This window comes from Aphelocoma coerulescens, chromosome 3, assembly GCF_041296385.1.
Source record: "Aphelocoma coerulescens isolate FSJ_1873_10779 chromosome 3, UR_Acoe_1.0, whole genome shotgun sequence".
Classification (NCBI taxonomy): Eukaryota; Metazoa; Chordata; class Aves; order Passeriformes; family Corvidae; genus Aphelocoma; species Aphelocoma coerulescens.
The window spans coordinates 32,944,026-32,957,261 of record NC_091016.1 but is presented as its reverse complement, the minus strand read 5'-3'; the positions used below and the strand labels follow the sequence as shown (position 1 = coordinate 32,957,261).

Genomic DNA, 13,236 nt, shown 5'->3' with positions numbered 1-13,236 from the left:
TTACCGGGAGCCTCTCTCTGCCATATCAGGGTGCTCCCAGACCACCTGAAGAATACATAGGTGGGAGCCTGATGTCAGTCGTGCTTTCTGCTTTCTGAAGGTAAGGTAGAATTTACAGGTAGAATTGACAGGCACAGAGGTGGTAGATGGAGCAGCAGTTTGACAAGGAGACAACTTGTCCAGTGCTGAAAGACTGCTGACTTATATCACACAACACTGCAATGCTTCAGCTGCACTCCATCCCACCACAGCCTAGTGTGTCTAGTTAAATCCCATGGCAGGAGCTCAAATGAGTACTTCAGAGTGTAGGAATTCCAGCAGATACATATTGCCCTTCTCGCTTGTTTATCTACCCAGCTCTGGATGAGAGAATTTTTGAGCTCAGTGTTGCATCCAGACCATCACTTTTAAAACCCAACAGTAGACCTATCATCCATGAGAACATATAATCCTTTTCAGACTTCCTTTAGGGTTTTGCCATATACCATATTCTGCATTAGTGAGCTCCTCAGTTTAGTTTTGTGTTGTCTGAAAAACAAGGGCTTCCTTCCCTTGGTCTTATATTTGGCAATAATTTTCATTGGGGGTCTCTGTGTCCCTGTGATGTTAGAAATAATGACTATACCCACGCTTTTTCACATTCTTTATGCCCTCCATCCTTTTAGAGTCCTTAGTGCAACCCAAGGGTCTTTTCCATTTCTTCTTAAACAGAAACCATTTCCTACTTCTCATCAAACTTTTTACCCTCTATGTTTTTTTTTTCATCAGCTACATTGGGTTTCTTGGTATGAAGTGCCAGAAATGCATGTGACATTTGAGGTGAATTCAAACACAGACATAATTACATTTTCTGCTTTCTTCTGCCTGCATTCTTTCCTTAATATCTCAGTTCCTAGCTTTGGCTTTACCGGACATAAGAATGTCTCTTGATTCTGTTGAAGCTGATAGTGAAAATTCTGATCTGATTTCCATGAGGACGAGTTGAAACTCTAGCCCAGAGCTCCCCCAGCAGCCCTGCACTAATCTCCTGAGTTATCAGGCCACCTAGCAGTACTCTGTTATTCGGCCTTTTGTTCATCTGAGGAGTAAGTCTGCATGGATTCCATGACAGATCAATGATTCTAGACTTCTCTTGAGAGAAAGGGAATAATTTATCATTGCTAATGGTTTGTTTTGTGTATAGATCTTCTTACCTCCTCCTGAATTTGTGGCTCTGCTTATGAGGAACTGCTCTCAGAAATATCCCCAATGAAAACACTTTATTTTTGGATAAAACTCAGTATGTTGGATGCAGCAGTTTTAGGTCCTTCTAGTCATGTGGGATTATTTTTGGCTATGCCCTGACTATTTTATGACCAACCAAAAACTGTCAGTTGATGTTCGTGTAATTCTTACAGACAATACTATAGGCAAGGGAGTAAGGTCAGAACATTCACCCTTGTCTTCCACAGTCAGGTGCCATTGCCCACTTCAGCAGTCTCTGGAAATTTCAAATAACTTAAGTCCAAAGCCTGACACTCACATGATGACATGAGAATCACAGGGTTCATTTTTGAAGCAATTTTCTCATCACACTAGAAATTAGAAAGGAAATCTTCCCTCAAATACATTCTTATGTCTCGGAAAACCACAAGGATTAAAATTAACAGCTTTCCTCTCAGTAGGTTTAGCCTCCAAAGCAGGTGTGTGTTGAGCTTTTGGGATCTGCAGGAAAGTGATACTGGGAATGGCAAGCTAGCTCTGCTAGTCTGTGACACAGGTCCTAGTAGCTTCATTATGAATATGGTTTTACCAAGGGCTTTATCAGCTAAACAACTGTTACTCTATTTATGTACACTTAGAGGATGCATGACATCAAGTGCCAAGCTTTTCAGGTAATTTCTGCTTAGCATCTGCACAGACATGCATAGAAAATGTCACAGTTAAGGCCCAACCTTTGATGGTTGCCTTTGGGTTAACCATTTTGTTTGCGAAGGCAGAAGATGTGATGAATTGCTTTCTTCTAGTTCCTAACTTTATTCCCCAGAGAAGTAGATTTCAAGGGGATTGGTTTGAAGAGCAAATGCATACATCTTCACAGGATCACCACCTAAATTCCTGTGATTCTTTTAACAGAGAAATTACTTTTCACATTTGATTTTAACAATGTTAGTTCCCAATTTAATTAACATCACTACTGTTTTCTCTTGACAATTTCATGGAAAGTCTATAGGGATCCCATTAAAATGTCATTATATTGCTGCTGTGTTGTAAGACTTCAGTGGGAAAACAATTTCAGTGCAAGTCTACAGAGATCTTGTTATGAAGCTTTTAGAATGTGAAATGCAAATAGCATCAATTATTTCAGTATGAGCCTGTGGAGTCCCAATCCTGATGTCATCATGACATGAAGTTGAAAAAAAACTCTTTTAGTCTTCATGTATGAAGACACCAGAATGATGTGAGAATTAAGGGAGAAAAAGAGAGACAGAAAGGGAGAAAATGCTTTTAATGCCTTCCTACAGTGATGTGAGACAAAAGGAGAATTCATAGGTCATATAAATACCATGTGACCTTGGCACCCCTAGTCCTGAGCCTTCCATATATATAGTCCTCTAATCCCATATGCAGAAGGTTTAAACTACTAGAATATAGTGACAGGGAGTATTTTTAGATCCCTTCAAGGAAAGGATCCATGCCTGCTGTACATATTTTGAGCAGAATGTAGTTTCCCACAGCTTCCCCATGACACACAAAAGTACTCCTTAAATCCATGGTAAGTCCTATCACGCCGGTACACTTCATCTGTGTAATTCTCTAGAAATAATTAGAAGAGAAGGATCACCAAGCCCTGAGGGTGGACCCCCACTGTGTGCTACGGGCAGCTCCAAAGCTGCCTTGATACCAGGCACATCAGTCACGCAGACAACAAACGCGTGAAGGGAAGCTCAGATGTGGCTCAAACGTGCCCTGTGGAGCTCATCTGACATTGGTCCTCCCAGCACACAAGCAGAGCGGGGCTTGACTCCCTGGACACTGCCTGTGTGGAAGTTGTCTGGATGGTCACTTGGCTGCCCTAAACCCTGTAGTTTCCTAGTGTGGCAGAGAAAGCCACAGGGCCCCCCTGAGCGAGGCTGGGAGATAGCTGATCATACAGTGCTGGGTCATTACAGTCTGGGTGAGTGAAGACAGCAGGATTAGCTCCAAAGACAAAAATTTGGTGTGGTTGTTTAAGGAGGGGGAGCAGTCACTGTGGGAACAGATAGAACAGTACAGAAAATGTACAGTTCTATGTGTTCTGGGGAGATGTGACTGAGTACAGTACCTAAAATTGCATCTTTTTATGCTGTGCCAAGCACAGATTTTTAGGTTTGTAGAGCCTGCATCCCCATATTTTCATGCAGATATATTCCCCTCCATTTGCCAAAGGTTTACACAAGGTAAAACTAAAGCAACAGTCCTGTAGTAAACTCCAAAAAAGTGATCCAGGTTTTCAGTCAAGCTCTTTGGACTTTTGTTCAAACTTATCTGGTCAATGATAGGCTACAAAGAAACATTCACTTTGCTGATATGGGCCAAAGATGTTGATGACTGTAACCCACTCTTCTGCCACAAAAAATATGAGTCTAAAAGGACAGCCCCCATTATGAATGAATGATTGCTTTTCCAGAAAATTGTCGTCATTGTCACCCTCACCCTTTACCAGTCCCAGAATCATCAAGGGCTTCACACACATCCAGGAATCCTGGACTGAGGGAGAAATGGGATTTCCTCTTTTCCTTCTTCTTCTTTCCTAAAGTCAGATTTGACTGTTCATAACTGTGGATCAACTGAGCCCTATGAAGCCCTTCAGAAACACAGGACTCCTGAATGGCAAAGTTCTATCTTATAAAATGTCTCATAACTACCCTAGGAGAGTTGATCTGACCATAGCCAGTGCGTCGTTCTGTGTGCCTCCATGGACTCAGGATGGCATTTCCTGGGAGACACAGCAGCAGCAGCACCAGTACAGCACTGCACCCGCAGAAGTCCATAATAAACAATTCTATAGATGCCACAATGCTTTCAACACAAAAAGGCTGAGTTAAAGGAGTTGTAATTGCCTTATGTTTCTTAACATCTGTTCAATGAACCAAGCCTCCAACTTTGTTTATTCTTGCTCTGAAGCTAGGTATTCTCTGCAAGCTGAATTTTTTTTTTTTTGTAAGGACACACAGTTACCAGAAATGTTCCTGCCTCACCTGAGCATGACACTGGTATTGTTTATCTGCAGAATCACCTCCAAAAGTGTTAGAAAGGAATTACAGTACGGAGATTGGATGGTTAAATACTCATTTTAACTACTTACTGAAGTGTGAAAAGGAAAATATTATGGTAGCACCTCAACATGTTTCTGCTGATATTGCCGAGTCATGGCAAGGCTGAGATATGTTATGCAAGCTACTACGGTTCATCGATGCTCAGAAATCTTTGTTTGCAGCTCATCCACATGGGAAGCACTGGATTAGGGTATCTGTTGGGAGTTTTGTCCTCACACTGCTAAGATGCACTGAAGATAGCTAGTGGCTTGACTGCAAGATTAGAAGATTTTTACATTCTCTTTTGTGAGCCACATACGAGGCAACAAATGTACCATATCCATTGGTTTTAGCATGGTTGGTGTTATCATAGTCTCCCCAGCTGAGCAGCTACTGCAGTTGGTGTCAGCTGCTATAGCTGTGAGTTGCTCCCAAGAGTCACATCTTACAGGCAGCCTTTGTTGCTTATATTTGCTCTAGCCTTTGTGGACAGACAGAGCTCAGGAGGGTCTGCATCCTGGCTGACTTCTTTCTGCACTGCAAATAATACAGGCTTATTGAAACATTCTTAATCTGCATAATCAGGACAGAAGATGAATATGAACAGATTTACTCATAAAATTTCTCTCTCTCCTACTTCTGTGCTCCCAGACCTCCTCTGTGAACAGCCTCTTCTGCAATGTATTTTGCTATTTCTGGATCTGTTCCAAGACAGAAAGCAGAAGAGCACCAATACTGCTCAGGGTTAGCTGAGTTTAAAAGCAAAAACCTGAAAAACAAAACTCAGGCAACCTAAATTGTATCTGAAACCAGTTTAGTTTGCTAGAGGTTATTTAACCTAAATCAGTTCACCCACCTCTTCCCTCATTTCATTTCAATGTTTATTTTGCACAGAAATTAATAGAGATGGTAAGTGATCACTCTTTCCAAGACATTTACAAATGAACCAACATCCCGAATTTGCACTGCCCAGAGCTGGTATTGTAAGTTCAGCTTTCACAAAAATGCCTGCAGAGCGGGGTGGCTTGTGGAGCCCATGTGAAATTCGTCAGGCTGAAGTGGCTCTAACGAGAATCAGATAAAAGGCCAGTTGAGAGGTGCCCTGGCTATGGATAGCTGGCTGCCAACAGCCACTTTTGCCATAGAATAGAAGAAATAAGGCGAGTGGGATGGCCAGAGGGCACAGAGGGAAGGCAGCAGGAGAAGAATACTTGGAGATGGATGCCAAGGCACAAGGTGGAACAAATCTGCTGAGTGATACACTTCCTACTCATGTCAAGCAGAAAAGGATAATATCCCAGATGCTTCCCTTCCCACAGGGATGGTTATCCCTGTTGTCTACTCCTAGAAACTTCCTTCCTCTCTCCCCTTTTCCCTGTTATCAAGAAACACAAGTTCTCAGTCTGTTGGCTAGGACATGATGCAGCCCCACCCATACCCACTCAAACTTGGAAAGGGGTGAAGGGGGAAAGGGACATTCTCAGACTGGATGTCCTGCCCCAGGGCTGCCCCAGACTCTTGGGTGCAATCCCAGCACAGCCTGGCTCCTCCCCAGGTCAGAAAACTGTAACACATTCAGTGCAGGCCTGCTGGGACTGGATGGCAGGTTCTGTGCTCTCCTGTCTTACTACAAGGCTCAACTTTACATCAAGTGATTTGTCAGTATTTTCCTGCTAGCATTTGGCTTTTGTCTTGGCTTTGCTTCCCACTGCTATTAACTGTCCTGACAAATGCAAGTCATTCTGAAACTATGTGGCTTTGTAATTATTATCTTTGGTAAATGTTTTGAAAGCTGAAGAGTTGCTGTTTGCTCCCTCACAAGCTGCAAATGCCTGCCAGAAGTTCAATTTAACTGTCAACACCTCTGCTCATGAACTTAAATATTTTGGAGTCTGTCTTTATGGTTACATATATTAGCATGTTCTGCTTTCTGTAGGACAGACAACTGGTTGCTAATAAGAATGTACTCCTGTTTAGTCATGTTTCTTTATTTAAGGCTGCTGCTGAACCAGTCTTTATCTCTCTGTGCTAGAATTCATGTCAGAAATAGGTTCTGAGTTCACTGTTGATTAAAGACCTTTAAGGTACCAGTACCTTAAAAAATAATCCAGATGCTGGATAACCTCATGACTGACATTGCTACCAGCTCTTTGAAGGTGGAATGGTAATGCCTGGAAAAACTTGTGATAGGTCTCTCCCATTTCCATGAGTACTTTCATGCACAGATACAAGCACGTTTGGTAACTGCAGGGGAAGAATTTGTGAGCACTGAATTAGGCACAATGACAACCAGGTGGAGAAACAGGTTGAGAATGGAGGTTTAATAGATGTATTCAGCCTGTAACAAATGAATCAACCCTCGTGTTTCATTGCAGTTGATGGCAAACCCTGTGTTCACTTCTTTGGAAATCAGCAAGGTTAAAAGCAGTATTGGCAGGAAATTGGTACCTTGGGTGCTTCTGAAAATTCTCCTTAAGATTTAGGTCTTCAGCCTGATGCTCAACTCCCATTGACTTTAGATGGAATTAGAAACCTGTGTGATCTTGAGATTTGGGGCCACAGAAAGATTTCAGAAAATGCTGATGCACCTAGTTGTCTTTAATTTCACATGAGAAATTTCATCTGCATCTCTAAGTTCCAGAAGACCAAAGAAACTCAATCCCTCCTCATTCCTTTGCATCCTCTGTTCTTACAAGGAGTAGGTATAGGAATTATTTGAGGTGGGGTATACTCAGACCTCGCTGGGTTTGGCACGGTTATTAAAGGAGGCTAAAAGGATTCAGTACACACTAACCTTTAAAATATAATGGGAGCTGGGTACCATATCCTGGAAATTGCCTGTTAACTCTGTATTAAGCTCCTCTTCATTAAGAACCCTGTACACTCCCAAATGACAATTCTTTTACCCTGGCTGGACAGTGGTCCAGCTACAGCCTACTTCCCTTGGGAAGAAGCAGGAGTTTCTGGTTAATAGAAGAATAAGAGAGAATATGTCCTAAAATCCTCTCATGCTGAGGAATGATTGGGCATGACCACAGTTCCTTTTGGGGGGGCAGGCAAAGTGGGTAACTCTCTCTTCCAGATTTCCTGAGTTTTATGGGCCCTCTTTCATATTGTTGTCCATAAGGAAATGGCATGATTTTCAAGGTCGCAATGGCACTCCTCTGAAAGTCATTTCTGCTAAGTCTAGGTCTCTCCCTTTGGTATTTGGGCAAGAATTCAGTTAAAAAGTAGAAAGTTCATTGTTCAGGATGTTTCTGTGGATGACATCAGCAAATTCCTTAATAAATGCCACAGAAAACAAATGACAAAATCTTTGGAAAGATGAGCTATTAATTAGGCCATTTGTCTCATATGTCACCACCTAATCAGTTACATTACATCCCTTTATATTTTCCAACAAAAACAAAGCTGCTTTTATATTAATTTTGGTCTTTGTCATAAAAGGAATTGGGTTTGCATTCTTTGCTGGGATTTTGTGTGTGCTTGTGTCAGGAATAAATACATTAATGAGACCTTGAGAGCAAAAAACCCTTTAACATGGAAGAGAAATAATCTCCAAAGCAGAACAGAGCACACTGAGGCATATATAAGACAGACTGGGTGACAGTAAGTACAAGCAGCTGGCCAGAACAGATTCACAGACAGAGTGGAGCTATATGGTGATAAGGGATTCATTTAGCTCTAAGAAGTGCCTAATATGCCAAAATAGCCCAAATGATAGGGTTTCCCTAATCACCATGGATAAATTTCATGCCATTCCTGAGAGTCTCATTGCATTAGCACCTTTAACTCACCTAGACTCAATTGTGGCCCTGTGAAAGCTCAGAGAGTTCAGGCTTCTGACACTGCCTTTGTGTACTTCCTCTTTATCAGTGAAGATTTCATCTCACAGCCACTCACATGCAGTGTTGTAAAAGTAAGTTGAGAACTAAGGTCTTCAGCAAGGTATACTTAAAATGTGAATTGTTGGTCAATAGGGAATATAATCCCACAGTTCAGATGTATGTGGTGAATGTGCCTGGAGCTTGATTTCTCAGAAAGCACTTACACCTGAAGCTGAGTTTTAGAACTACCAAGAAATGTCAACATTGCCACCAGGACAATCTAAGAGAGTGTAGCAGCACATGGAGCTTCTATATATTTATTAAGAATATAAGCATAAGAATAGAATTGGCCACAAGAGAACATTCTAGAGGAATCAACAAAAACATCTTTTTAAGGAGAAGGCTGCTCTGGAAGGTGGTATAAAGAACATTTTTGCTATGTGAAAAATGGCAGCAAATGAGCAGAAAGGCTGGGAGAACTGGCAACTGAACTTTAGTTTCTCAGCATCTGTGAACAAAGGTAGCAAACTAGGTGAGTTGTCTGGAAAGTCAATCAAAGCTTCATGAAAGGGTATTTACATAGATTTTAAACCCCTTGTAGGTAGTATTGAAGGAGGAATCAGCTATTGTGGGCAAAAGGGGAAGTTTTGGTTGTTAAACCAGGACTGATGGTTTCTATTTTGCCTCCCTAAACAGCCCTGGGCACTTTGGTGCTAGTGCTGTGTCAAGCCTCACAACCACTCCACTGTCCCTGGGCAGGACACAAGCAAATCCTGAAACACAGAGGACTCCACACAGGTAAGATGTGAAATGACTGAGCCAGCTGGTGAAGGGTGACCTTAGCAAGCTGTGCCTTTGCCACACTGCCTGCGCTGTGTGCCTGTGCAGCCTCCTCATGCCCCAGCACACCTCAGTGCAGTCCTTGTCACCAGCATTGCTACTCTTTGCAGGGGCAAGGATGAGGAGAATTGTTTTCAGATCACTAAGATTTTAATCTGCTGTTTGCAGCTTGTATTCCCAATTGTCAAGCAAGAGAGATGAAAAATCACTGTAAAATCTTTTAGTGACACTGAAGTTGCATAGCCAGGTGCCTCTGTACGTGGCTTCCTCTTTGTTGCACGGCCAAGAGACGTGTACTGCAATGAGCAACTGAGGGATGGAGTTTCCCTGGTCCAGTTCTTTGCTGATAGCTGCTCTCTCCCAGTAGAAAATCTGTACCCATATTTATACCTGAAGCAGAGAAATCTTGATATATGCAAGGATATGAGCAAAAATAATGGAGATTTACACTTCAACAGCACTCACACCCTTTGCAATTTTACCTATTGTGAGTGCACATCTGAGTATTTTGGGCTGATTTTCTCTGTCCACTGAGCAAAAGATAGTGAGGAATACTTCAACTTTGGAAAGTTCTTCATTAAATGCCTTGGGACTGTGATGCATATACACACACATCCTGCCCCAGAAAATGCTTAAGGGCTGTCTGCAAGGCTCACCTGCCCAGCTAATCTCTTGTTTCTCGCTGTAACCCTTTCAGAGAGATTTTGTGCTTGCACAATTCTCTAATACACCCATCTGAAAGGCATCAGAGAAGTGCCAAAATGAGTGTCATACTTGTTGGCGAGGACAGCTGTGGAAGATCCCTGCCTCATTTCATGCTGCCATGACAAGCCTTTCTTTTCCACACACATGCACAACTCTGTCTTCTGCTTGACTCTCCAGGGGAGAGAGATGCTGAAATGCCTTGATCCAGATGCACACTTTTGAACAGGGTGTTTAGCAAAGCTCATTCATCAACAGAACCTGTCCTGTCACCTTCCAAATAGCAAGAGAGAGAGGAATGTGTCAATGAGTCAAAGTCTTCGGTGCTGTGCAAAGAGTTTACCCTCCACCTCGCCAAAGCCTTGGTAAGGTGGCCAGAATCAATATAGTGTATATTGAAAGAGGCATGGATATGGCTTTTGGAGAGAATTCCCTTACCATGTGAGCCAAGGAAGTACCATCAGTCCCTGGACCTACATTCCATCAGAAAGCCAAATCATTCTTTCCTGTTCTCCTCCTGCACCCTGAGGATTACACACCTTTTTTCCTTAATAGGGCACGGTGGCTGCTCTGGAAGCACCCACATACCTCGAAACCCTGCAGTGACGTGTTCAGATCTACCTGTTTGTTGGTGGTAGCCTGACTGCTACACTGGGAATAGCCTCAAGCTCAAATGCTCTCAGACAGGCACGTTTCTGAAGGCAAGGAACTGTCCATCTCCGTTTCTTCCCTCCTTCCATCTTAAAACATGAAAGAATATACATTTCAGAGTCTCTTTAGGATTTCTTTTGCCTTGTCACAGGAGCCAAACTGTCACAAAAAGTGTGGGCACATGACATCAGATGTCCAATAGGTGACTAGACTGCCCTGTAAACCAAGTTTAACATCAGTTGCCAAACGCGATTTAACAACCTTACTTCGTAATCCAAAATCCTAAATTTTGCTTTATGGTCTTTGTGTTTCCTTCCATCTCAACAATGTGACACAGATATTGCCTTAAGGAGGTGCAGTAACAAACATTCAGCTTAGGCAGTGACAGGGCCACATCTGAACTCAAACAAATCCTCAGTACCTTGAGGCCTCATGCCAGCCTCCACACCAACCCCTTATTTGAACAAAATTTCCCGAATGTTGACATCTCTATCCAACCTCAGTAACATGGTGTGATTGAGATGGGGTCCAGTGCCAGTAAATGGATTGGGTTCACTGTTAGTGAGTGCTTATACCAGTACATTGCACTGTTTCTGCAACCCACAGATCCCAGGACAATTGTTCTACCTGAACACTCAGTAGCTACATGACTGCACACAGCTGGGCTTCTCTGAAGCTTTTTCACTGCTGGAGAATTACTTTTTATTGTGTCCAGAAGCACAGTTCCCAAATAAAGTCAAGATTTTCAGTGTATGAGTTCACAGGAACTTTTCTTGTTTCCAGATAACTCACAAATATTCTTCAAAACATTCATTCAGAATTCAGATTCAAGTACAACAATTAAATGAATGGAACTCCTGAACTCAAGGGTAGCAGAAAAATTCACACTCTTTGGAATTTTTGGCAGTAAGGCAAGCACGAAATAGCATGAATTATGACATTGCCTGAATGCTCCAGTTCATGTCTCAGGTAACCATTTGCCTTCAGACCACAGAGGAGGAGGAAGAAGAACTGCTGTGCTGTTGAATTGTTTAACAGTAGCTGTAACCACTGTCTTGACCCACACCCTGGTGCAGTCTCCTCACTTTCTGGCTCCTGATGATGATGATACCATGGCAGCTTGTCTCTTTAGTAAATTGATTCTTCAGCCTGGTTACACTTTCAGGTATTAATGCATTTAGAAAGATCTCTAATCCATCCCAAGATGAAACTATGATTCAATCCAAAAGGTTAATGCATTGCTTTTACATGGTACTGTGAAAAAGTTGAACTTGTATGTTATCACTCATTGTTTAAACACTGTAGCACCTCACAAATGCACAATGTCTTTCAGACAGGAACTTCAAAGCATTTTTTCAGTCACCAATTTAACCCCACAGTGCAACAGTCAAGTCAGCTGGCAGACATGTCTTTCCTCTTCTTAGGTAGGTAAACTGAGGTAGAGAAAACCCAAACACGTATGTCCAATATGACTTATTTTCAAAGACACCAGCTCCTTACAGCTGCCATTGCTTTAGGATTCCTACATATTTCTGAACTTCAGATAACATTTCTTGAAATAAATAATGAAGTGAATAATGAAGTGAACAAAACATAAATAAAGATGACAGAGTATGAATGTATTTTCCTGTCCTTTTTGTGATCCTTTAGACCTCATAACTTCTTTTATACATCTAAGGAAAATGAATGGAAGGCCAGGGGCTTGGGGGTTATTTTGCCAGAAGGAATGGTTTGTGCTCCTGAGCAAAGACACCTAATTTTTAGTGAAAGCTGAAAAGAGGAAGAAAATTCCATACTACTGGTATTATATATTCCCTTGTTTATGCACACTGGCCTGTGTCCAAAGCAGAGCGTGTGGAAACCATATGACAACTATTGAATATGTGCCTAAATCAAATTTGCAGTGTTTTTCCTCTGCTTGCCAAGCACAAGCCTCCAGTGGGGTTAGATACCATATGTTAGGTAGAAAACAGGTTGCAGTTTTATTGCCTACCTTTCCAGGTACAGGACAATCTTGCCAAACTAAGTGACATCCAATTGTATAGGAACTCCATAAACGTCTGGCTTAGTCTGGGTCCCAAAGCCCATCCTAATTTCTCCAAAATGATTGATCAAAGCAGACACCTACTCCTTCAAAGGCAGTGTCTTTAAGCAGAGAGGGAATTGAAGAAGGTAAGGCTTTGACTCTTTCCTCCATCTGAACTTGGGGAAAACCAGGAGAGATTGTTAGAGAAGGCATCAGGAAGCAGCATGCACTGTGCACTGCTGTACTCTTTACAGCAGCACTAAAAATTTCAAAATGTGTTTTTTGCTCCTTGTTGGCACAAACTCAAATCTTTTAGAGCAGAGTCTGTGCTGTAGATTAAATAAGTGTTTTGCTGCTCATAACTCCAGGCACAAATGAAAGAGCCTGGTCCAGCTGCCAGTTTCAAAGGGAAGGGGCTCAAATATGGTTTTCCACTTCTGGCCAGGAACTAAAATGGAAGACTAGCCACTGGGCAGCTGTCATTTTGTTTAGAAATATGGAGTCTTCTAACATAAATGCTCAGAGTGGCCATAGTGAATCAAAGCAAAGTTCAATCTAGCACAGCAACCTGTCTCTAAGAGACAGCAAACTCACATAACCACATTGGAACAGCTTGCTGCTCAGGGACTTCCAGATCCAAAATAATTTTATTTAGTGGGTCTAGATTGATGGCTTTCTCTTCTGCTAATTTTCCCTATCTCCACCTGAGTCAAGGTCAGCTTTCACCACTCACAGCATCCCACAGCACAGCATTCCTATGGTTTCCAGACATGTTGTGTAAAGGAATATTTTCTTCTGTTTGTTTTGAATCTTCCACTTTTTTTCTCATAAAGTATTATTCCATATACTTGGCCACCTGTCACCCTTCTCTGAACCTCTTCCAGCTTTGCTATACTCTCTTACAGATGAGGAG

General features: G+C 42.1%; 1 long non-coding RNA gene across 1 annotated transcript; it reads left to right on the top strand.

Moving 5' to 3' along the window:
* The first annotated feature begins 5,395 nt into the window (after positions 1 to 5,395).
* LOC138107199 (uncharacterized) lies at positions 5,396 to 12,079 on the top strand. Its single transcript, XR_011149304.1, has 3 exons — positions 5,396 to 5,437; positions 8,801 to 8,902; positions 9,113 to 12,079. It is a non-coding gene; the product is annotated as an uncharacterized lncRNA (long non-coding RNA).
* Positions 12,080 to 13,236: the final 1,157 nt, after the last annotated feature.